This window comes from Schistocerca serialis, chromosome 5 (assembly GCF_023864345.2).
Source record: "Schistocerca serialis cubense isolate TAMUIC-IGC-003099 chromosome 5, iqSchSeri2.2, whole genome shotgun sequence".
Lineage (NCBI taxonomy): Eukaryota > Metazoa > Arthropoda > Insecta > Orthoptera > Acrididae > Schistocerca > Schistocerca serialis.
The window spans coordinates 538,812,601-538,835,608 of NC_064642.1; the positions used below are offsets into that span (position 1 = coordinate 538,812,601).

Here is a 23,008-nt window from a genome sequence, read left to right on the forward strand (position 1 = left end):
GCAACGCAGCAATCTCCCGCGTCTGGGCGGGCATGCGCGAGCCGCCAAGATAAAAGAATTGAACTATAGTGGGCCCATATGTTATCCTTTGGAAGTGTGGATACTGTCCCCTCCATTGCGTGTTAGTCACTCAAATTCACACTCCTGTGTTGAATTATGGAAGAAGATACAAGAACACTGCAACATATTTGTTGGTAAATATGCCACTGCAAGTACTACGTGCGTTAAGCACGTATTATTTCAAGCAAATGTTTACTATTTTGCTAAATAACATCTCATATATGACTGGTTAATCAGTTGATCACACTGCATGTCAAGCTATGTTTCTTCAGCGACTATTGCTTTTTTAGTCGTTACATTCATTATACAAGGAGCTGAAAAAAGTCGTGGGATACGCCCCAATACCAAGTAGCACCTCCTTTTGCCCGGTGCAGTGGAGCATCTCGACGTGGCATGTACTCAACAAGTCGTTGGAAGTCCCTTGCAGAAATATTGAGCCATGGTGACCCTATTGTCGTCCATAATTGCGAAAATGTTGGCTGTGCAGGATTTTGTGCACCAACTGACCTCTCGATTGTGCCATGTAAATGTTCGATGGCATTCATTTCAGGTGATTTCGATTGCCAAATCATTCGCTTCATTGTCCAGAACGATCTTCAAACCAACCGCGAACAGCTGTAGTGCGGTGACATGGTGCACTGTCATTCATAAAAATTCCATCGTTGTTTCGGAACATGAAGTCCATGAATGAATGACTGGAAATGGTCTCCTTGTAGCCGAATATATCTATTTCCGATCAATGATAGGTTGAGCACAACCCGAGGACCCAGGCGATTCCATATAAACAAAGCCCACACAATTACGGAGCCGCCACCAGCTTGCAGTGCCTTGTTGACAACTTGGGTCCATGGCTACATGGGGACAGCATCACACTCGAACTCTACCATCAGCTCTTACCAACGGAAATGGGACTCATCTAATGAAGCCACGGTTTTCCAGTCTAGAGTCCGACCGATATGGTCACGAGATCAGGAGAAGCACTGCAGGCGATTTCGTGGTGTTAGCAAAGGCACCCACGTCGGTCGTCTGTGGAATAGCCCACTAACACCAGATTTCAGCGCATTGTCCGAACGGATACGTTCGTCATGCGTCCCACGTTGATTTATGCAGTTATTTCATGCAGTGTTGCTTGTCTGTTAGCACTGACATCTCTGTGCAAACACCGCTGCTCTCGGTCGTTAAGTGAAGGCCGCCGTCCACTGCGTTGTCCGTGGTGAGAGATGATGCCTGAAATTTGATATTCTCGGCCAGCTGTTGACACTGTATTTCGGAATATTGAATTCCCTAACGACTTCTGAAATGGAATATTCGATGCGTCTAGCTCCAATTACCATTCCGCATTCAGGGTCGGTTAATTCTTGTCGTACTGACATAATGACACCGCAAAACCTTATCACGTGAATCACCTGAGTACAAATGGCAGCTCCGCCAAAGCACTGCCCTTTTATACCTTGTGTACTCGATACTACTGCCATCTGTAAATGCGCGTATCTCTATGCTATGACTCGTCGCCTCATTGTATTTCAAACATAGATGGCACATAAATGCAAAATTTAGCAGAACTGACGTATCTCATAATTTTAAAATCCTTTTTGTTCGATATATGCTCTTCGAGCTGAAGTGCCTCCCTTGCAGGTGTCAAATCATCTTGTGAATGTTGCAGTTCTTCTTACTCCTGCACTCTCCTCTCCAAGGTGTTTTATCATTAAATTCGAGATAGAAATGATTTTGATTCGGTTTTTTATAGTTAGGATTCGGTCCACTATAATTTATGGTAGATTGGTTTTGCAAATAATGGAGAAATAAATGACACGTTACGGATGTAAGTAGGCTGTTTAGGCTTTTATATGGGTAACGCCACGTAGCGCACTGTATGAAAATCACTGGCTGTGCTGTGTGCAGTCTGTGGCTGCTTTGCATTGTTGTTTGCTATTGTAGTGTTGGGCAGCTGGATGTTAGCAGCGCGTAGCGTTGCGCAGTTGGAGGTGAGCCGCCAGCAGTGGTGGATGTGGGGAAGTGAGATGGGGGAGTTTTGAGAGCGGACGGTCTGGACGTGTGTCTATCAGAAACAGTTCATTTGTCAAGAATGGATGTCATGAACTGCTATATATATTATGACTTTTGAACACTTTTAAGGTAAATACATTGTTTGTTCTCTATCAAAATCTTTCATTTTCTAACTATCCCTATCAGTAGTTAGTGCCTTCAGTAGTTTGAATCTTTTATTTAGCTGGCAGTAGTGGCGCTCGCTGTATTGCAGTAGTTCGAGTAACGAAAATTTTTGTGAGGTAAGTGATTTGTGAAAGGTATAGGTTAATTTAGTCAGGGCCATTCTCTTGTAGGGATTATTGAAAGTCAGATTGCGTTGCTCTAAAAAATATTGTGTGTCAGTTTAGTGTTGACCAGAATAAGTAAAGAGAGTAATGTCTGAGTACGTTGTTTTGCTCAGCTGTTTGAAAAGCAAATAATGTAAGAGGTTTATCAGCACAGTAACTCAATAATTTTTCTAAGGGGACGTTTCACGGATAAAGCAATCGTGTCGGCTGGACGCAGCGTGCGGCGGATGTTCTTCACGGTGTGCTGACCGTGTGTGACTGACTACAGGCGCGGATCTCTACCGAGGCAGTCGCTCATGTGAGAATTTCGCGCGCGTTTGCGTAACTGCAAGAATGGAGCAACTGTGAGCTCTGACTGTTGACCACAGGCGAGTTGAAAGCAGTCTACAGCTTTTATTGCAACAGGTGGATTGCATTATTCACGTCTGCGCATTCGCTGCTCTGTAGACCCTGCGCTTAAGAACTTGGAAATTATTTGTGTAATCAACAAAGATTCTTTACATACAGCCGACACGCAAAAAGCAAAATTTCTCAATTTCTTACGTCTAAGACTTCGCTTCCGCCGTTGTACAATAGATGGCAGTTGTGGCAAGTGGTAGGTCATGGTATTCAGTAAGCTTAGGCATTTGTAAACATAACACCATCAAAATATTAGATCTGCGAGTCCATCCATTAAATATGTCGATTTAAGACCCCAGTTCTCGTCATTTGCGGAGAAGTTCTTATTTTGTGTTTTAACACGAAGAAAGCTGCAGTTGAGGCTCATAAGAAGCTGTGTAAGATCTATGATGAGGCACGTGTTAGTGAAAGAACGTCCAGAGAATGGTTTCAACACTTAAAGAACGATGATTTTGTGGTAGAAGGCCCGCAGGGCGTTGCAAGAGAGATGATTTTCGAAACTACTGAAACCGACGGAAACAATTTCAGGAGATCATTATCGGTATCAGTTGATGCGTTTGAACAGAGTACTGAAACACAAGCGACCACAATACAGCGATATACGTGGAAAGGTGACTTAACAGCATGCCGCAAAACCCGTCAGAACATACTCGGAAAGATTAAAATGGAAAGTTCTACCCCATCCGCCGTATTCATCACTCTGACGACCGCCTTTTCCGATCAGTGGCATACGGCCTGGCTGACCAGCGCTTCTGGTCATATGAACAAGTGCAAAAATGGATCGATTCATGTATCACAAGCTTTCGGCTAAGTACTCCTCGGCTATTGTCAGGTGCTGACTGTCTTTAGGTGGCAGCTGTCGCCCATATAGCCGTGTGGCCTTCTGTGACGTCACTGGTGTCCGCTCCATCGCCATGTAACAAGTCTACACTGCCCGCCCGCCGCACCCGCTTCAACCTTCCGATGACCAGGTCCCAGGTCGTGCTTAGATGCACGCCACCGTCTTTATTCAGGATGTTGGCGCAATTTTTTATCTCGATCGCTTCTTTTATTACGATATCCCAGAAACTATTAAGCCGTTCAACAAGAGATGTCCCGTCGAATGCAATAGGATGTCCGTTTTCTAGAGCATGGTTTGCTACCGTTTTCTTTTTTTTGTTTTTTCTTTTTTTCGGAGTATGGAAGGTGTAAACATCTCTCGTGTTCTATAGAGTGCTGTTCAATTGTACGCACAGTCTGTCTGACATGAAACCGTCTCCACCTACACAGTACTTCTCGCGTACTGAGGTCTACATCGCCGTGTCTACCTCAAGAATGTTATTTTGTGATGAAATTGTCATTCAGTGAGGACGAGAGCGGTTAATAGGCTAAAGAATATCCTCATTGTGTGCAAGAGTTATTAGTGTTGCGAACAGATTAGGTAATACAGAAGTAATAAATTAAAACATTGTACTTGATGCAGGAGTTTTACTGCACGAACATCGAGAATGTGGCAGTCGATAAACTTCTTTCATTATTTTATATGGGTGGTCTCAGCGAGAAAGTTTCGTCAAGGTTTTAAATTATGTGTAAAGTTCGTTGGAAGTGCCTAAGTGCTCTCATTCTCAAACATTGAATGAATATAGTCTGAGTAATTTGCGCAAAGTGAGTTACGCCAAATCGTGACATACACAGAGATCAAACTGTAATACGGAGGAGGATCGGAAAGTAACAGTTTCTTTTTCTCCCCTGGTGTTGCAGCTGGAATGTTGAAATTTCACGATGATCTACACTGAAGCGCCAAATAAAATGGCATAGGCATGCGTACTCAAATACAGAGATATGTAAACAGGCAGAATACGGTGCACGGGTCGGCAACGCCTATTTAAGACAATAAATGTCTGACGCTATCGTTAGATCGGTTACTGCTGCTACAAAGGTACGTTATCAAGATTGAAGTGAGTTTGGACGTGGTGTTATAGTCGGTGCACAAGCGATGGGACACATCATCTCCGAGACAGCGACGAAGTGGGGGTCTTCCCGTATGACCATTTCATGAGTGTACCGTGAATATCAGGACTCCAGTGAAACATCAGATCTCGGACATCGCTACGGCCGGAAAAGGTCCTGCAAGAACGGGACCAACGACGACTGAAGAGAATCGTTCAATGTGACAGAAGCGCAAATCCCCAGCAAATTGCTGCAGATTTCAATGCTGGACCATCAACAAGTGTCAGCGCGCGAACCATTCAACGAAACAACATCGATATGGGCTTTCGAAGCCGGAGGCCCACTTGTGTACCCTTGATGACTGCACGACAGAAAGCTTTACGCCTCGCCTAGGCACGTCAACACCGCCAAGGGACTGTTGTTGACTGGAAACATGTTGCCTGGTCGGACGAGTCTTTTCACATTGTATTGAGCGGATGAACATCTACGAGTATAGAGACCATGTCATGAATCCGTAGACCCTGCATGTTAGCAGGGGACTGTTCAAGCAGGTGGAGACTCTGTAATGGTGTGGGGCGCCTGTAGTTGGAGTGATATGGGACCCTTAATACGTCTAGATTAGGCTCTGACAGGTGACACGTACGTAAGCATCCTGTCTGATCACCTGCTTCCATTCATGCTCTTTGTGCATTCCGACGGACTTCGGCAATTCCAGCGGGACAATGCGACACCCCACACGTCCAGAATAGCTACAGAGTGGCTCCAGGAACACTCTTCTGAGTTAACACCTCCACCGGCCGCCGAACCCCCCAGACATGAACATTATTGAGATTATCTGAGATGCCTTGCAACGTGCTGTTCAGAAGAGATCTCCACCCCCTCGTAGTTTTAGGGATTTATGGACAGCCCTGCAGGATTCATGATGTCAATTCCCCCAGCACTACTTCAGACGTTTGTCGAGTCCATGCAACGTCGTGCTGCGGCACTTCTGCGTGCTCGTGGGGGCCCTACACGATATTAGGCAGGTGTACCACTTTAATTGGCTCTTCAGTGTAGTTCTAAGTTGGCGCTACAGAGGGAATTGTTTTCATATGCAGCTCCAGTGAATCATCAACATGGTGTGTGTTCACTATCGTCAACTTGTGAAGAGGAGCTAAGTGTAGTTCGATATTTGAGGGTTACAGGGCATAAACCGGATGAAATTTGCAGGCACATACGTGGCGTGTATGGGGACGACTGTATGGACCTTAGCAATGTCTCCAGGTGGTATGCATCTTCCTAGTGGACTGTGTGAACCTCTGGGAGTCGCCATGCCCTGGGCGGCCGGTAACAGTTGCAACTCCGCAGAATTTCTGAACCAGGCAGCAATTTTGAAAGACCGGCGTGTGCAGCTGCGAATGTTATTGCAGAAGGTGAATATTTGCTAAGGTGCGGTGTACGATATTTCTCATGATACGATAAAATTTCGTAAAGTTAGTGGCCGCTGGATACCTGAGAAGCTGACAGACAACTACAAGGGCCAGCGAATGGTGACAAGCTTGGACCACTTAACGCGTTACCCCGCAGAAGGGCATGACTTTCTGAAAGAAATGGTCATTCGTGATGAGTCGTTGGCGTGCCATTACACGCCCGAAATCGAGCAGACCTCTATGTAGCGGAAACATGCTGGTCCCCCCATACGAATAAAACAAAGTGACTCAGTCTGCTAGGAAAGTGCTTCTGACAGCGGCCTGGGATGTGTGTGGTGTGGTATTGATGGACTTTGCTGAACACAGGACCACTGTGACTGCTGCAGCCTACATTGAAAGTTTGGTTAAGTTGCGTCGTGTCCTTAGTGATAAACGCCACAACATTAATGCTGACGGTGTCAAACTTCTTCGTGACAATGCACGCCCCGACGTTGCTCCTCCTGTACGTCAGAAAATACCCAAATTTGGGTGAGAGGCGTTCCAGAATCCTCCATACAGTACCGACCATGCAAATGGTTCAAATGGCTCTGAGCACTATGGGACTCAACTGCTGAGGTCATTAGTCCCCTAGAACTTAGAACTAGTTAAATCTAACCAACCTAAGGACATCACACACATCCATGCCCGAGGCAGGATTCGAACCTGCGACCGTAGCGGTCTCGCGGTTCCAGACTGCAGCGCCAGAACCGCGCGGCCACTTCGGCCGGCCGACCTTGCACCATCGGACTTCCATCTGTTTGGTCCCTTGAAGAAATTGTGGCCGGCCATTGCTTTGCGACAGATGCGGAAGTGAAATCAGCAGTCCGCAGATGGCTATACTTTCAGGCTTCTACGAAAAGGTCATGATGAAACTTGTACTACGGTGGGAGAAATACGTTGAGAACGTTTTGCGTTTCTGATTTTTTTGTTTTGTTTTGCTGTCTATCAAACTTTTTGGTAATAAAATCATTGTGCGTTACTTCATCTACATCTACGTCCATACTCCGCAAGCCACCTGACGATGTGTGGCGGAGGGTATCTTGAGTACCTCTATCGGTTCTCCCTTCTGTTCCAGTCTCGTATTGTTCGTGGAAAGAAAGATTGTCGGTATGCCGCTGTGTGGGCTCTAATCTCTCTGATTTTATCCTCATGGTCTCTTCGCGAGATATACGTAGAAGGGAGCAATATACTGCTTGACTCTTCGGTGAAGGTATGTTCTCGAAACTTCAACAAAAGCCCGTACCGAGCTACTGAGAGACTCTCTTGCAGAGTCTTCCACTGGAGTTTATCATCTCCGTAACGCTTTCGCGATTACTAAATGATCCTGTAACGAAGTGCGCTGCTCTCCGCTGGATCTTCTCTTCTATCTCTTCTTCTATCTCCTCTTCTATCTCCTCTTCTATCTCCTCTTCTATCTCCTCTTCTATCTCCTCTTCTATCTCCTCTTCTATCTCCTCTTCTATATCTCCTCTTCTATATCTCCTCTTCTATATCTCCTCTTCTATATCTCCTCTTCTCTATCTCCTCTTCTCTATCTCCTCTTCTCTATCTCCTCTTCTCTTCTATCTCCTCTTCTCTTCTATCTCCTCTTCTCTTCTATCTCCTCTTCTCTTCTATCTCCTCTTCTCTTCTATCTCCTCTTCTCTTCTATCTCCTCTTCTCTTCTATCTCCTCTTCTCTTCTATCTCCTCTTCTCTTCTATCTCCTCTTCTCTTCTATCTCCTCTTCTCTTCTATCTCCTCTTCTCTTCTATCTCCTCTTCTCTTCTATCTCCTCTTCTCTTCCATCTCCTCTTCTCTTCCATCTCCTCTTCTCTTCCATCTCCTCTTCTCTTCCATCTCCTCTTCTCTTCTATCTCCTCTTCTCTTCTATCTCCTCTTCTCTTCTATCTCCTCTTCTCTTCTATCTCCTCTTCTCTTCTATCTCCTCTTCTCTTCTATCTCCTCTTCTCTTCTATCTCCTCTTCTCTTCTATCTCCTCTTCTCTTCTATCTCCTCTTCTCTTCTATCTCCTCTTCTCTTCTATCTCCTCTTCTCTTCTATCTCCTCTTCTCTTCTATCTCCTCTTCTCTTCTATCTCCTCTTCTCTTCTATCTCCTCTTCTCTTCTATCTCCTCTTCTCTTCTATCTCCTCTTCTCTTCTATCTCCTCTTCTCTTCTATCTCCTCTTCTCTTCTATCTCCTCTTCTCTTCTATCTCCTCTTCTCTTCTATCTCCTCTTCTCTTCTATCTCCTCTTCTCTTCTATCTCCTCTTCTCTTCTATCTCCTCTTCTCTTCTATCTCCTCTTCTCTTCTATCTCCTCTTCTCTTCTATCTCCTCTTCTCTTCTATCTCCTCTTCTCTTCTATCTCCTCTCCTCTTCTATCTCCTCTCCTCTTCTATCTCCTCTCCTTTTCTATCTCCTCTCCTCTTCTATCTGATACGGATCCCACTACCGACAATTTTTTGTGGTTATTCCATTTTAAATCACTCCTAATGCCTACTCCCAGTTAATGTATGGAATTTACTGCTTCCAGTTACTGACCTGCTATACTGTAGCTAAATGAAGTACCTTACTTTCTATGTATTCACAGCACATTATACTTGTCTACATTGAGATCAAATTGCCATTTCCTGCACCGTGCGTCAATTCGTTGCAGATCCTCCTGCATTTCAGTAAAATTTTCCATTGTTACAACCTCTCGATACTCTACAGCATCATCCGCAAAAAGCCTCGGTGAACTTCCGATATTATCCACAGGGTCATTTATATGTATTTTGAATGGCAACGGTCCTACGACACTTCCCTGCGGCACACCTGAAATCACTCTTACTTCGGAAGACTTCTCTTCATTGAGAATGACATGCTGCGTTCTGTTGTGTAGGAACTCTTCAGTGACATCACACAGTTGGTCTGATAGTCCATATGTTCTTACTTTGTTCATTAAACGACTGTGGGGAACTGTATCAAACGTCTTGCGGAAGTCAAACACGGCATCTACCTGGGAACCCGTTCTATGGCCCTCTGAGTCTCGTGGACGAGTAGCGCGAGCTGGGTTTCACATGATCGTCTTTTTTGAAACCCATGCTGATTCCTACAGAGTAGATTTCTAGTCTCCAGAAAAGTTATTATACTCGAACTTTCCGATCTTCCCTCATACTTCTTTTACTCTGGTAAACGTTTAACGTATCTCTTAACGAGTAGATTACGACAGCGTTTTAAATTTGGTCAGTGCTTATATGAAATACTGAAAATCAAATTTCTGTTGCCCCTGGAAGCGATTAGACAGGCAGCCAGCAACGGGGACCGTGCACCATGAAGCGGAGTAGCCGTTTAGCAATATAGATAACGTAGAAATGCAGCAGTCTTCGACTGTTGATACCTCATTTATCTTATCGTACTCACAGTTCCGCTATTTTACACAACTGTACAGGCACTGTTTTTCCTCTAACTAAAGAGTATAATTTAGTATTCACCAAACTTGAAACAAACTTCGGAATTCGGCGCAGTTATGATTCAGTTTTCAAAGTTACTGGTTATGCGAAGTGTGGCGTCTGTTAAGTAACTTCGTGGTCGGCATTAAACACAGATGGTACAAGATATCGCCTTAGTTCTTTCACAGCCCAAGAGAGACAATCTTTGTCCTTCATGCAATGTCCATAAAACTGTAGTTTACTTTGAATTCGTGGTTGAGATACAGAAGAAGAGACGCGAGGGCAGCTTATGTATTGCGTTTGGAGGCTGTTTTTCTATGCAGCTACACCAAAGGTCCGAAAATGAGTCACGTCGCGGCGTTTATATATATGGGGAGATGAGTCGTCCGTACAAAAGTAGGTAATACGCTGTAAATGGGTTGAAAACGTGAATGACTGAAGAATGTGGCTCAATCGGTAAAGTTACACGAAAAGTGGAAAAAAATGATTTACCTATTTTCTGAAAACCCGTTCTTAACGTTGTCAGTTGTTGTTGTTGTTGTTGTTGTGGTCTTCAGTCCTGAGACTGGTTTGATGCAGCTCTCCATGCTACTCTATCCTGTGCAAGCTTTTTCATCTCCCAGTACCTACTGCAACCTACATCCTTCTGAATCTGCTTAGGGTATTCATCTCTTGGTCTCCCTCTACGATTTTTACCCTCCACGCTGCCCTCCAATACTAAATTGGTGATCCCTTGATGCCTCAGAACATGTTCTACCAACCGATCCCTTCTTCTGGTCAAGTTGTGCCACAAACTTCTCTTCTCCCCAATCCTATTCAATACTTCCTCATTAGTTATGTGATCTACCCATCTAATCTTCAGCATTCTTCTGTAGCACCACATTTCGAAAGCTTCTATTCTCTTCTTGTCCAAACTATTTATCGTCCATGTTTCACTTCCATACATGGCTACACTCCATACGAATACTTTCAGAAATGACTTCCTGACACTTAAATCAATACTGGATGTTAACAAATTTCTCTTCTTCAGAAACGCTTTCCTTGCCATTGCCAGCCTACATTTTATATCCTCTCTACTTCGACCATCATCAGTTATTTTGCTCCCCAAATAGCAAAACTCCTTTACTACTTTAAGTGCCTCATTTCCTAATCTAATTCCATCAGCATCACTCGACTTAATTAGACTACATTCCATTATCCTTGTTTTGCTTTTGTTGATGTTCATCTTATATCCTCCTTTCAAGACACTGTCCATTCCGTTCAACTGCTCTTCCAAGTCCTTTGCTGTCTCTGACAGAATTACAATGTCATCGCCGAACCTCAAAGTTTTTATTTCTTCTCCATGAATTTTAATACCTACTCCGAATTTTTCTTTTGTTTCCTTTACTGCTTGCTCAATATACAGATTGAACATCGGGGAGAGGCTACAACCCTGTCTTACTCCCTTCCCAACCACTGCTTCCCTTTCATGTCCCTCGACTCTTATAACTGCCATCTGCTTTCTGTACAAATTGTAAATAGCTTTTCGCTCCCTGTATTTTACCCCTGCCACCTTTAGAATTTGAAAGAGAGTAATCCAGTCAACATTGTCAAAAGCTTTCTCTAAGTCTACAAATGCTAGAAACGTAGGTTTGCCTTTCCTTAATCTTTCTTCTAAGATAAGTCGTAAGGTCAGTATTGCCTCACGTGTTCCAGTGTTTCTACGGAATCCAAACTGATCTTCCCCGAGGTTGGCTTCTACTAGTTTTTCCATTCGTCTGTAAAGAATTCGTGTTAGTATTTTGCAGCTGTGACTTATTAAGCTGATAGTTCGGTAATTTTCACATCTGTCAACACCTGCTTTCTTTGGGATTGGAATTATTATATTCTTCTTGAAGTCTGAGGGTATTTCGCCTGTTTCACACATCTTGCTCACCAGATGGTAGAGTTTTGTCAGGACTGGCTCTCCCACGGCCGTCAGTAGTTCCAATGGAATATTGTCTACTCCGGGGGTCTTGTTTCGACTCAGGTCTTTCAGTGCTCTGTCAAACTCTTCACGCAGTATCCCGCAGTAACGTTGTCAGTAGGAAGTAAAATTCACTTTGAAACAGCTGTCAACGCGAATTCTACGCATTTGGAGGTCTCTTCGACCTGAATATGTAGGTAACTTGATTTCAGGCGTGCCTCTGAGATGCCAGCCAATTATCGACGCTACGGGCGACGTATTATTAATTCTAATTTCATTTTTCTTCGTTTCACGTATGATGTATGTATATGTTTGTTTGTTGCCAAATACATTTTTATTCTGATTAACCCGACGCGACCTTAGAACCTTTCAAAAAGTATGATTCAAAAAGAGCTACGTGTCGAACGCGCTGAGCGGAAGCAAGGAATAACAGACTTTGGAAGGAGTGCGACAAAAATACTGACGGTGATGAAAGAAACACCGGCAGTGAAGTTAACATTCACATCACTGGCGCCTAATTAGAAGGCTGGTACTTCCGCGATATATATCTGCCTTACAACATAAAAATGTGATTAAGAGTGACTGCATTAAAAGTTTTTGTGAAGGGGTAAAGTTGAGAAAACTTTTCCCAACTGAGTTTCTCTTCTCCTTCGCTAATCAAAATTAAGCATGCGTCTAATACTAGGGCCGGCACAGTATTGTTTACTCGCTGATGGTTCACAGGTTACGCTACTTATAGTGAAATAACACAAAATCGTGTCATCAAAATGCCGAACTCGTATAAATGGAGATAACGAAGAGGGCACTGGGCCATCAAAAGAAGCAGTCAGATCGCCGACGTGTTGTGCTGTGTCGGCTGTGCTGTGATGTGATGTGGCCATCAGGCCCCTTATCGCAGCAGCACGTGCCAAACCGCCCACGCATTGCCCTGCCACTCCCTACTCCCCTCCCCCTCCCCCCCCCCCCCCCCCATCTACGCCACTCCTTCGCTCTTTGATATGCAACACATCAAACGTGTGGTGGGGCCACAAGCCAGCGGCCCATTATTTAGATCGCATCAGCGCATACCGCACTAACCAATGCAACCTTCCCGTCACCTGTCAGCTGCCGCCTCAGTCAACCTCCAAATCGGATGAAATCACTACATCACTAAGGCGTTGCCTTTTAGATACAGGAATGCAAATGCTCTCCTGCAGAAGGCCGCCAAGACGATGACCGACTTACAGCAACCAGTTGCGTAGTGAAAGATTGGTCGTGCTGGAGAGCGAATATCAGCCGAGAAGTATATTATATGGATTCAGACATGTCATATATATGAGAGGGGGAGGGGTGGGGGGGGGGGGGGAGGGGGACAGGCCGGCCGCAGTGGCCGAGCGGTTCTAGGCGATACAGTCTGGAGCCGCGCGACCGCTACAGTTGCAGGTTCAAATCCTGCCTCGGGCGTAGATGTGTGTGATGTCCTTAGGTTAGTTACGTTTAAGTAGTTCTAGGGGACTGATGACCACAGAAGTTAAGTCCCATAGTGCTGAGATCCATTTGAACCATTTGAGAGACACTCACTTCTAACACCAAAACTTAATTTTAGTGCTCTTCAAGTAGTATTGAATAATTGTATTGTTAATACTTGCTCTATCTTCAGTAAACAGTTCAAGAACTATATAATTTCTTCGCAAGCCCAAGAAGAGACATAAGCTGGAATCCTGAAAGGTGTTCTGACCCGATGCTGATACCCACGATAGTTTATCGTGTGCAAGCCTCTTCACCTCTGCGTAACTACTACAACCTACATCCATTTGCATCTGCTTACTGCATTCAAACCTTTGTGTTTCTCCACAATCTCTCTCCCCCCCCCCCCCCTCCTTCCCCAGCCGCCCCCACACACAAACATGCTTCATCCGTTGCCAAATAAACTGTACACTGATGCCTCAAGGTGTGTCCCATCAGTTAATTTCTTCTTGTAGTCAAGTTGTTCCATAGATTTCTTTTCTACCCAAATAGATTCGGTAACTCCTTCCCAGTCTTTCGATCTGTGTGTCTAATATTCAGCATTTTTCTGTAGTACTACCTTTCAATGGCTTTTGTTCTCTACTCGTTTGAACAGTTTATCACCAACGTTTCACTTCTGTCAAAGGCTAAACTTTAGACAATATCGAACACAACTTCAAATGTGGTGGCTATTTTTTTCTGAACATAACAATTTAGAGATGGTGCCTTCGCGTCCTCGTCCCCTGTAAATAAAAATGAGTGTCTCGTCCGCAGCATTTATCGGAAATCGACCCACATGGGTCGACATCTGCACGCTAACAGCTATTACCATCCGTCACGGGAACGGTCTGTTCTGAGGACCTTGGTGCATAGAGCAGAAGCCGTCTCAGACGCTGAAAAATTGCCGAAGGGACTGAGCCAAGTATGGAAAGCATTCAAAGAAAACGGCTACAACCACCGACAGATTTCGCAAGCCATTGTTCCGAAAACACGAAAGCAGAAGGACCACGAGGAGGATTCTAAGAAGCTTGCTTTTTAGCCATTCCTTTGCACAGTAACACGAAGATTAGCCAGCTCCCAAAGAAGCATAAAGAATTAGTCTCAGGGCTCCAGCAAAAAATTTGGCACGCGTGAGCCTGTGAAAGACGATGTAGACCTCAGTACGCGAGAAGTACTGTGTGAGTGGGAACAGTTTCATGTCAGACTGACTGTGCGCACAATTGAACAGCGCTCCATAGAATACGAGAGATGCTTACACCTTCCATACACCGAAAAAAAAAAAACGGTAGCAGACCATGCTCTAGAAAACGGACATCCTATTGCATTCGACGGGACATCTCTTATTGAACGGCTTAATAGTTTCTCGGATATCGTAATAAAAGAAGCGATCGAGGTAAAAAATTGCGCCAACATCCTGAATAAAGACGGGGGCGTGCATCTAAGCACGACCTGGGACCTGGTCATCGGAAGGTTGAAGCGGGTGCGGCGGGCGCGCAGTGTAGACTTCTTACATGGCGATGGAGCGGACACCAGTGACGTCACAGAAGGCCACACGGCTATATGGGCGGCAGCTGCCACCTAAAGACAGTCACCACCTGACAATAGCCGAGGAGTACTTAGCCGAAAGCTTGTGATACATGAATCGATCCATTTTTGCACTTGTTCATATTACCAGAAGCGCTGGTCAGCCAGGCCGTATGCCACTGATCGGAAAAGGCGGTCGTCATAGGGAGCAATGGTGAAGAATACGGCAGATGGGGCAGAATTTTCCATTTTAATGTTTCCAAGTATGCTCTGACGGGTTTTGCGGCATGGTGAAAAATCACCTTTCCATGTACGTCGCTGTATTGTGGTCGCTTGTGTTTCAGTTCTCGGTTCAAACGCATCAACTAATACCGATAATTATCTCCTGAAATTGTTTCCTCGGTCTAAATCCCTTCATTCTCAAATATTTTTTAGTGTCGTCATGCATCACTGACCCCAGTACTTGAAGTTCAGCCGCTATTTTGCGAATATCCCCAGTTGCACATAATCAAGTGGGAGAGGAAGGGTCGGGAGTTCGGCAACTCCTCAGTCACTCTGTAGAGCAACTAGGAATACAACGACAGAACGAATTGAAAATAAAATTCGAATGCGAAAAATTAGTTTCTAGTACTTGTGAGAACAGAACTTACCACTTGAGTTGTCAATTCCAGTCAGCAAAACTTTGTTCGAAAAATGAGTTTCATTAGTTTAGAAACAGCTACACCACAAAGAATAGGTAAAGAATGTAATGATAACAATCAGTTGTTTCACTGTTATGAAAATCTCTTCTCTTTCGGTGCATCCATATCAGAGCCATATCGCGATACTGGCAGTGCTTTCCAAAGTGCTGAAGTATTTTACGTTACTTCTGGATCTTCCTTTGTTATGACCCCGAGATATTATAGTGTGTCGGTAGAGTCGTTCTGTCAAGTAACCAGTGGTACATCGGCACAATCACCAAAGGCTTTACAAAGTATGCCAGTTCTTGTTCCTAGCATCATGACTAATGGGCAATAACGGCGTAAACATGGTTTACGCGGACAAGCAGCCACCATATGGACAGATACTCAGCATTCTTACACATGATAGATGTATGCCGACATTAGCGACATCTGGTGAACTTACAACACAAACATCTTTGTGGCTACTGTACGGCAGCTTGTTTTAAACAGTAGTACTACTGACAACATCACTCGTGCATGTGATGTTATTTATATGCATTTGACGATGCTGGTGCTGATTCCGCATTTAACATTTGACGATGCTACTACGGCTGCAGTACATTAGGACTTTGTTTTATGAGACAGGTATGCCTCTTCATATTTAAAGCGCACAAATGTAAATTTTGTCAGTACTACTTTTCTTTATGCTCTATGTGTTGTTCTTAAGCTGTATACAGTTTGCGAGTGTATTTATGCTTTCCCTATTTTTGCTGCAGATCTGATGGTCATTAAAGACCGAAACCAGTAATATGATAACAAAAAGTTTGTGACCATAGACGTAAATTAAAGGATATATGGAGTGGTTACGAAGGACCGTTGAGAAGAGGTCTGATATGATGATTAATTACGGTGCAGTGTGCGGATTTCCGATGTCTGCTGAATAACTGTAAAGACGTATTGTGTGGCTAGGTGCCTACATCGCTGTGGGACTACCGCCTCCTTCCATTACACAGGGGGTGGAATAAACTCACACCACCTCCAACATCACAGTTGCACCTTGTAGAGCACAAGTACCCATGCCTTCCGACTGATAAGTGAAATTCAGCGTAGCATGTTGTACCTAACTTGGAACTATCAAGCGAAAAAATTGACACACTCCTTTCCGTAGAGAAGGGTTGAGGCTTCGCTTCTGCCTAGGAGTATAACAGTGCGTTGAAAGGAAACTTCAGCTATTTATTTAATGTACACCTTTGAAGGGAGGCTCGGAAACAGTAATTTGTGTGAGCTCGTTTGGAAAGCAGCTCTCCCCCTCCTTCCTGCCCATCCACCACTAGCTCGACATCATGCACACGCACATATCCATTCGCTCCTCATCGTTCTCTTCTTACATTTTAGTATTTACCAAGGTACTTCCTTCGTCCGTTTAGCATCCATTCTTCTGGCTATATGTCCCTGCCACTTCCATTTATTTTTCATTCCAGTGACCAGAGCCAGTCTGTTGCCTTATCAGTTTCTTGACATTCCTCTCTTCCTCCCTCCCCCCCCCCTCCCCAAGTAATTGCCAAAAATGTTCGTCTCCATTGCTCTGTGAACACTGAGACTCCCCATCTGTGTGCCGTAAGTCAAAACTGGTTGTAAATGTTGCGTTTCACACCCGTTGGAAACTTGATTTTGAAAACTGTTGCGCTCCAGGTCACTCTTGCTCATCGCTTCGTTTTAATCTTGTCCATCCATTACTTATCTTTGAAAAAAAATGGAAATGAAGTCCCATGCTTCTTTACAGAGCATGGGGAACGATGCGGGAGACCCGCACCGCCTTACTAGGCAAGGTCCTAATGGAGGTGGTTTGCCGTTGCCTTCCTCTGACCGTAATGGGGATGAATGATGATGATGAAGACGACAACAACACCCAGTCATCTCGAGGCAGGAAAAATCCCTGACCCCGCCGGGAATCGAACCCGGGACCCCGTGCGCGGGAAGCGAGAACGCTACCGCGAGACCACGAGTGGCGGACTTACTTGATTCTGACCAGCTAAAGTATTTTAAATTGTTACCTTACTCTGTATTAATATTCACAGTAACATGTTCTTTTGGAATAGTGTGCTGTACAAGGTAAGGTTTATGTATTCACCTTGGCCAAATTAAAATCATTTTGTCCACGTAGGTGGTATAAATACCCTCTTATGGACGATCTGCATTGTCTGTGCGAAAACACAACGTCGCATACATTATTCATGTAAGCCGCATTCTTACGGGGAGATCTGGGAAGCAACAGAAGTTGCCCCCAGTAGAGTGAACAGTAAGTTCGCATAGAGGTGGAAAAAAGGGGGCAATAAGAGAATTCCTTAAAGGACGAAATTCGTTTGAATAGTCTTTCACTCTGCAGAGAAGGGTGACGCTATTTTGAACCTCACTGACAGATATAATCTATATTGTGGGAACTATCCAGGTTATCCGTGCCTTGGTATCGCAGTATATAGGCAAGAGCAATACCCACAAAACGAAAGCTTAAATTCTTCTTCTTTACCGTCGTCTTGTCCCACGTCACGTAGGGTCGGCGTTGCTCATCTGGATCCTTCTCCTCCATAGTACTCTATCCATTGCCTCTTCCTTCTTCCATCCTTTCTCCCTTAGGTCCCCGGATGTCTGATCCTTCCACCTCATCTTCGGTCTTCCTCTCCTTCTCGCTCCTTCAATCTTTATATCTCCAACTCTGTTCCCGACATATTCTTCCCCTTTTCTCTGTAAGTGTCCGTACCACCTTAGTCTGCTCTCTTCTATCTTTTTCCCCGTGGATCCCACTTTCACAGCTCCTCTAACAAATTCATTTCTAATTCTGTCCTTCCTTGTTACCCCACACATCCACCTCAGCATCCTCATTTCCGCCACTTCCATCTTCCTTTCCTGGGCTACTGTGATTGGCCGTGTCTCTGCCCCATACATCGTAGCAGGCCTTACCACCGACTTGTACCCTTTCCCTTTCAACCCAATGCTCCCCTTCTTGTCAAACAACACTCCACTCATTTTCCTCCAGTTGTTTCAATCGCAATTTATTTGGTGTTGTATCTCGCTTTGCAGTCCTCCGTCCCTCTGTATGTACGACCCCAGGTATTTAAATTTGTAGACCGATTTCAGCTCATCATCCTGGATCTTGCAAGACCTCATCTGCACATCCTTCAGTGCTAAATATTATGACTTTGTCCTGATAATTTTCATCCCTCTTTCTTCTAGTGCCTTCATCCAATTCTCCAGCTTTTCCTCAAGTCTGTCGATGCTCTGCTCACAAAGAACCACATCATCCGCAAACATTATATTCCACGGCGCTTCCTTCTTCACATCTTTCACCAGCACATCCATAACCAGGCCAAAGAGGTAGGGACTAAGCGCACACCCTTGATGTAACCCTACTTTTACTGGAAACGCCTTTGTCATGCCCACACTACTTCTCACCCATGTCATTGCTCCTCTGTACATTTCCTTCACTAACCTCGCATACTTCTTTGGCACGGACTGCTCTCTCATGCTTCTCCATATTTCGTCCCTTGGGACTCTGTCATATGCTTTCTCCAAATCAATGAAAGCCATATATAGATCGGCTTGTAGCTCCCCGTCTCTCCCCAATATCCGCCTTTATGCATGTATTGCATCAGTCGTTCCTCTTTCAGGCATGAACCCAAACACACACCACAGTCTCCTTGCGTAATCTTGCTTCTATAACTCTCTCCCAAATTTTCATTGTGTGTGCCATCAGTTTAATACCTCTATAGTTACTGCAGTCCTGCACATCACCTTTCCACGTAAATATTGTGATCAGTACATTAGTTTTCCACTCGTCTGGCATCTCCTCCTGTCGCCAAATCTTCATTAAATCCCAAAGGAGCTCAATTCCCTTTCTACCGAGACATTTCCATACCTCAACGGGGACCTGGTCTGGGCCAACTGCTTTCCCATTTTTCATCTTTTCAACTGCCTTTTGACTTCATCTCTACTTATATCCATCGTTAATCCTTCGTTTGCCCCTCCTTCCTCAGTTTTCACTCTTACATTTTCTTCATTCAGCAATTTCTCAAAATAATACAACCACCTTTTGATTATTTTTCCATGGTCATGCAGAATTATTCCTGTTTCATGTTTCATTTGTTTTATTGCTTAAAGTACACCGTTCAAATGTCAAGAGTTCCGAAATTTTTCAACTATTAAAGAAATAGAGAACATAGTTTCCTGCTCTCTCCGGAAGGTAATTTGTTATGACTGAAAACAGCAAGACCATACAACAGACGCGTTTAATCTTCACGGACTTTGTTGCAAAGCTTCATAAGTGAGGAGAGGAAGGAAATGGCGTGTGTTATCGGGCGGTTGCGCGTGATTCACGGCTGTTCTGTAGATACGCACAGGAAACAGATAACAAGCGGCGCCGGATAACTCTCTGGAATTCCGTGGGGGTGGGCTACGTCGTATATCTGAGGCTTGCCTTCACTCGCGTCGGAATGCTTCGACAACTCGAACGACTTTGAGACTATTCTTAGCCCTCAACTTTCCGTCAACAGTCTCATTAGAGATGGCGTCCTTAAGATAAGACTTGAAGATGGCACCTGCCGCGCCCTTGACGAGAAACGCTGTGAAGTGTTTACTTGAAGTTGCAAGTTCCAGGCCAACTGCGGGTAGTGTTACCGGATTATGAACTCCCAGCGCAGCTGTAAAGCAGTGCCGTCGCACTGGAAAGGAACGGAGTTCATATCCCACACGCAGCACTGGATGATACATGGCCTCCTCTACCAATTGTGTGGTTTGCAACATCCTGAGGAAATCACCACAACGAATAGAAAGTCAGTTGACGTGTAAATCAGTATACCAGCACTAAATGATTTATGTCTGTGAAGATATGTACACGGACACACAGAATTGAGTTTTTTTTTTAAATTGTATAACCAAGGGCAAAATCGGTAACAGGGAGGACGAATAGATGACTGAGAATCCTTTAGAGGAGTTGTAGGAAATTGCAGTTCTTCTGCAAAGTAAACCTCGTAAAAGACAATAGTGCAGTCAGTTCTAAAATACAGTTTCTGCGTTTACGGTGCTTATGAAGTAGGCATGAAAGAAATCAGACTCGCTGTTGGCATCCTGCGAGGTTGGTGTGGGCCATACGACGGTGTGCGTTTCAGTGACGTAGCTGCTATTGACATACTGTTAAAACTGTTCTGATATCCTGGTTTCCTCCGCCACTTCTTGTGGCCAGTTTACAAAATCGTACCAGGTGTTTCAGTACTAGTCTTAAAAGTCCTCTTGCTTTTAACCACATTATAGTTTCATTTTGTTGTTTGATGCACAAATACGAAAAAATACGGGTTAATCAGAACTAAAATACCAGTATCGATTTTAACATGGTCGGTTTTTCCCGTCAGTAGGAAGCCGTCGGCCATGGCACCAGGTTTGAGGCATAATCGGCGAATGGTGTTTTACGTTTTTATTTTAAAAATACCTGTCTTTGCTTGGGTGACATGTCATTCACCGACGAGAAATAAATTCGTTCAGTGTTAAATTACCGTTTGTTCCAGAGTGGTTTCCAATCTTTCAGAACTAGTACGTACAATAAAATGCTGGGGGAAGGCTGTATGTATGTTCTGTAAGAGTAACCACTAGAATATTTAGTTTGCAAGCAACATAACTAACGGAACTGAAGACTTGGTGTACATCTTTAGTAACATTTTTTTTTTCCGGATCTGCAACAGAACACAAGCTAGTTTCTTGGCTCCGCACCCTGACGTACCCGGCACTAATCCTGGACGTGGGAGACATTTGCAGCACCAGTGTAGGTTCGGCAAGGGAACGAGAAACGTGATGTGACCACCAGACAGTGCATAAAGTTTCTACGTTTAAATTCGAAACGTAAAACAGTTTCTCGTCGGTGAATGACATGTCACCCAAGCAAAGACAGGTATTTTTAAAATAAAAACGTAAAACACCATTCGCCGATTATGCCTCAAACCTGGTGCCACTGGCCGACGGCTTCCTACTGACGGGAAAAACCGACCATGTTAAAATCGATACTGGTATTTTAGTTCTGATTAACCCGTATTTTTTCGTATTTGTTTCATCTCAGCCATAACAAGTGTTTTTATTTTTTTACTAATAGCCCGATAAATAAACCTAAGTATCTATTAGCCATAGCAGCAGTGCTAAAATTTTTCGTTTTTGGAAAAGCTTTTTTAAAGAACGAGTAATTTTTATTTGTAAAATTTGCATTGCTTTGAAATATTGCGTTATTACAGAAAACGGGGAAAAGCGATTAGCGTTATTTTGCTAACAATGCCGACAGAAACGAACAACAAACACATGGCATGAGGACTGGTAGAGCACTGCTGAGACAATAATGTCCCTGTTACGATGTGGCGTGGCCTATAACGTGGTACTCGTACACGTGCAATGTGCAAGGTTTGTCCCATCTGGTGTTTATGGTAGTTTCTCACTGTCGTTGCGGGACATCAGTTGTATTACAGAATGGCGCCATCCCAAGTCCGAAAGTATTTTCCAAAATACGGTATCAATAAAGTACAATGATCCATTTGCTTTAAAAGATGAAAATGTGAGGAGCGACAACAAACTAATAATGAAAACAGAAAGCAGCTCGTATGCTGCCTCTTTTTGCACAACATGCCTTTATCTGCTTGTATCTTTTGAAAACGGACAATGTAAGAGGAAAAATTGTTCAACTTCAGTTTTTACCCTTCAGCTATTCGTAATGTCCAAATGGTGGTGTGATCGTCGATTACAATAAGATTTTTGAGCAGAATTTCAAAAAATTAGAATATAATAATACTGGTGATTTTTTTCTTTTTGTACTGGTCCACTACTTACCACTTTTTTGAGAAAAGCAGAGAATGCCGGACAGACTGTTTTCCTTCGTTTGCCTGTTTTCCTTCGTCTGCCTGTTTTCCTTCGTCTGCCTGTTTTCCTTCGTCTGCCTGGCCTCCTTCGTCTGCCTGGCCTCCTTCGTCTGCCTGGCCTCCTTCGTCTGCCTGGCCTCCTTCGCCTGCCTGGCCTCCTTCGCCTGCCTGGCCTCCTTCGCCTGCCTGGCCTCCTTCGCCTGCCTGGCCTCCTTCGCCTGCCTGGCCTCCTTCGCCTGCCTGGCCTCCTTCGCCTGCCTGGCCTCCTTCGCCTGCCTGGCCTCCTTCGCCTGCCTGGCCTCCTTCGCCTGCCTGGCCTCCTTCGCCTGCCTGGCCTCCTTCGCCTGCCTGGCCTCCTTCGCCTGCCTGGCCTCCTTCGCCTGCCTGGCCTCCTTCGCCTGCCTGGCCTCCTTCGCCTGCCTGGCCTCCTTCGCCTGCCTGGCCTCCTTCGCCTGCCTGGCCTCCTTCGCCTGCCTGGCCTCCTTCGCCTGCCTGGCCTCCTTCGCCTGCCTGGCCTCCTTCGCCTGCCTGGCCTCCTTCGCCTGCCTGGCCTCCTTCGCCTGCCTGGCCTCCTTCGCCTGCCTGGCCTCCTTCGCCTGCCTGGCCTCCTTCGCCTGCCTGGCCTCCTTCGCCTGCCTGGCCTCCTTCGCCTGCCTGGCCTCCTTCGCCTGCCTGGCCTCCTTCGCCTGCCTGGCCTCCTTCGCCTGCCTGGCCTCCTTCGCCTGCCTGGCCTCCTTCGCCTGCCTGGCCTCCTTCGCCTGCCTGGCCTCCTTCGCCTGCCTGGCCTCCTTCGCCTGCCTGGCCTCCTTCGCCTGCCTGGCCTCCTTCGCCTGCCTGGCCTCCTTCGCCTGCCTGGCCTCCTTCGCCTGCCTGGCCTCCTTCGCCTGCCTGGCCTCCTTCGCCTGCCTGGCCTCCTTCGCCT

General features: G+C 45.1%; 1 long non-coding RNA gene across 1 annotated transcript in view; it reads left to right on the plus strand.

Moving 5' to 3' along the window:
* The window catches only part of LOC126481035 (uncharacterized), a 297,066-nt gene that overhangs the window by 61,781 nt on the left and 212,277 nt on the right, over positions 1–23,008 (plus strand). The gene's annotated exons all lie outside the window — the stretch shown is intronic.